Consider the following 3,666-nt stretch of genomic DNA (forward strand, 5'->3'; position numbering starts at 1 on the left):
GTCTGTGTATTTAAGAAAACCACCTTCCTTTACCCCTATTTTATATAATCAGAACATATTTCCTGACTCCAGACTAGCACGGCTCTTTATCCAGTTAACATTCCCAAGGCTGATGCCTGAAGTATCTAAGATCACTTTCAAATGCCCTTTCTAACAAGACCTGAGCAAGAGGCCACTAATTTTCACTGAACAAAAAGCCACTGGAGAGAGATCCGTTTGTCAATATCAACTGGTCCAGCAATTTCCCATCTTCAGACACATCGGCCTATCTGAGCTGGCAGATGTTTAGACAAGATTTTATAAATTGTTCAATATCAGACCATAATGAACCCCAACTGACCATTCCAAAGCAGCTAAAAGCATTCAGGATCTCCCCTGCTGGGATCTAATAATGCTCTCACGCTGGAACATTATTAATCATGGAATAAAATAGATGAGCCTCTTGAAAAATAAGTGTATGATTGATTAAAGGGCAATCTAAGAAGCTATTATTCTTGTTCTATAACCGTAAGTTATATTCACTCAATTTATCTTTTGGGGAAAATAAATGATTGTTCGTTTCTTTTCTGAAATTATATTATATGAGGATTCACATTATTTTACTAAAAATTAAAATGATTAGTTAGTTGATTTTATGAGCCAAATCAAAGTGGATTTCCAACGGGACTGTACAGATACGGCTTACTGATATAAAGAAAAAGGGGGGGGGGAATCATAAAAACCAGGAATTAGACTTTTTAATCTTCTTTCTTTTTGCCGTTGCATATTTTAGCCAGAAGCAGAAACAAAGAAAGTAGAAATAAACCGTAGCTGATTATGATTTTTTTTCCTAGAAATGGTGGATTTAAAGAATGTTAACTCAAATAAAGAGCTACTTCACACCCAATATCAATAGTTCATAAGAAACATGCATGTATTCACATCACTCTCTCTACGCATATGCATGTATATATACAAATACGTATTTGCACACATGTGTGTACTTAAAGCTTAAGTATAACGGAACAACCCAGAAGGAATTAATTTACGCAAAGCATATCTTTGCAACATATTTAAATTGCTTACTCATTTTATGGTCTAAACTCTACTAGTGAAATTACAACTTTTGTCATTTTCTAAATAATAGATTATTATTTCGGGGGAAATGAACGAAAAACACCATATTGTTGCAGACTACTCTGTTTTTATTTACAATTAGAGATATAAATTAGTAAAGAATTCTCGTTAAACAACCAAAGATTGTATAACCATCAACGTTTCAAATAAAAACCAGGCAAAATTTATTTACAAAAAGTTCAGATTCCATTGCAATACAACTTGCATAAATTACTAGAAGCTTTATGTCGTTACAAAAATAAATATCAAATTTGTTTCCACTTTGTAAGGACTCAAGTTCTCCAATCACGTCTTTATTATCTCTACTGTATACATCTTTTACAAATAAATTTTACAATAAATCCTATCACACCTATCGAATATATACCGTGGCAATGAAGTGATCAATTCAAGATATCCTGAGAAAAACAGATCTGTTTTCAAAAGTCACACATACATTGGGGAAACTATACTATACCAGCAAACTCACGTATGTCCAACAAAATTCTGGTTTAATAATTAGAATCTGAAGATTTAATAGTGCTCTGTGGTCTTCTTTTATACAGTGGCACAAGATGTGATCCGGATTTAGAGATTTGTTATATATATTAGCTCGGGGAGAGATGATGGCTTGCTGACTTTTTTCAAAGCAATTGTGACACCTACCTGTGGACCAAGGAAAAAACCAGATCATCCAAAAATCTTTCAATTACACACTAACACCATTAAACTGGGGGAGGAAAAAAAAAAAAAAAAGAAAAAAAAAAGGAAGTAAGGCAAAATTCTCACTCGTCTAATTTCTTCCGACAAAAGAATTAGTTGAACAAACATCGGCAAGGCGATTTTTTGTTGTTGTTTATTTAGCCCCCAGTAGTGGAGGTGTTAAGAGTGCCATTGCTTGCTAGGCAAGAGGCAATTCGCACATAACGTACCCTGCTTAAGATGCATGTCGATCCCTAATGACTGTCCCTTTTTCTTTTAAATACACCGTCACTGCGTGAAGCCTCGCTCAGAATGTACAATTTTAGCACTGCCACGTGAGCACAAGCACTTTTTTGTTTTGAACAATACCTTCAAAAAATATTTTTTTTCTATAGCTTGCTTTCCGTAACATTTAAATAGTCCTTATGGCTTTGCCCTACACAAGCGAAGAGTATGCAGGGTGAGGGAACTGCCTAACCTGAGTTTAAAATGAAGACAAACACGAGAAAGGAAAGACAAAGCAGTAATGAGAGCTTTAACAAAACAGCAGAAAAGAGTGTCTTACTTCGTAATCAGACTCTGAAGTAATGAAGCGAGACGTTAACGTTAAGCAAGTCTAGAACTGTGCAGCGTGTCTCAGACCCGATGCCAAATGATCAGTGTAACAGAAAATGTTCTCACTTACTTGCATTGCTGTGTGATTGCACTTCTATAGGTATGGTTGTACTCCTACTGTGCAGACTTCAGTGGGATCTGTCAAAATATAACCGTCAGTTAGTCACAGGACACAGCCAGCTAACTAGATTATACAGTGTGTGTAGGTCCCAGCCCTCACTCGCCCGGATTTCGTAGCTAGGTTGTTTAAAAGGCTGGCCAATGTTTTATAATTGCCCGTATCTCGAGTATTTTGTTAGAAAAAAAAGTTGACAATTGTATCAGTGCAAAACTTTTTCGGGGGCAAAAAGAACAAAACAAACAGTTTAAAATGTCACGTTCCACGTAATTTCACGTCCAAGGTCAGCAATTATCTGAACCCAAAGCTGCAAAAACATGTGAGAATACTGGAAACAAAGAGAGCAAAACCAGTTTGTCGGAAAAAAAAAATACAGGTAATGACACCAGTGCTCTCTGGATATCTTTGTGTGTAGTTTGCCTTTTTGAAAAGACTTTTAAAAGCTGCGTGTGCAGCCTGTGAGGCTGATCTAAAGGTCGTCTTTTACATTTCCTCTCTCGGTTCTTGGAGGCAGGTATCGATACGACGACGACATGCCGGTTTTAATCCCCTGATTATACTATTGCCCATCTTCCCTCGGCGGTGGTAGTGGTGCCAGAGCGCTCACTGTTTGCTCCAGAGAAGGTTTCAGTATCCACAGCCTGTAAGGGACTTGTGCGGGTCGGGGAAGCAGGGTGAGGGAGAAGGGGGAAGAAAGCGGCAAAAACAAGTCACCTACCTTTCTTAGAGTCATAACTAGAGGGCCTGTAATGTTGTTCTAGCTGGTTAGTGATCGTTTTCAAAGAGTCACTGCTCTGCTTGTGGACAGAGCTGGAATTTAGGACAGTCTGACTTAGTCCCTCGTTTGAAGCCACTGCTGCGGAGTTGTATCTCAGGATTCCCTGGCTCTGCAGAGCGTTAAAGTTCCCATAGTTTGTATAATTGCTATAAAAAGGTGAGGTGTAATAAATATGCCTCCCCAGGAGGGAGGAGGGCGAGTAGGCAGCGCTGTGCGGGGCGGAGGCGGGGGTGGCCGAGGCGAGTGGCGCAGCCTGGCAGCCTTGGCCCAGCGTCTGGCTCTTGAGGTCCGAGGTGGCGATTTCGGCCAGCGACCAGAGCTTGGGCTTGCTGGCCGGCGTCGCGGGCCCGGGGGAGGC

General features: G+C 39.5%; 1 long non-coding RNA gene across 1 annotated transcript; it reads right to left on the bottom strand.

Moving 5' to 3' along the window:
- Positions 1-1,253: 1,253 nt before the first annotated feature.
- On the bottom strand, positions 1,254-3,612 carry LOC104624998. The gene is made up of 3 exons (XR_738075.1): positions 3,249-3,612; positions 2,483-2,550; positions 1,254-1,761 (listed from the first exon to the last, which is right to left on the bottom strand). It is a non-coding gene; the product is annotated as an uncharacterized LOC104624998 (long non-coding RNA).
- Between the last annotated feature and the right edge of the window lie 54 nt (positions 3,613-3,666).

Source organism: Phaethon lepturus, unplaced genomic scaffold (assembly GCF_000687285.1).
Source record: "Phaethon lepturus isolate BGI_N335 unplaced genomic scaffold, ASM68728v1 scaffold57258, whole genome shotgun sequence".
NCBI classification, from domain to species: Eukaryota; Metazoa; Chordata; class Aves; order Phaethontiformes; family Phaethontidae; genus Phaethon; species Phaethon lepturus.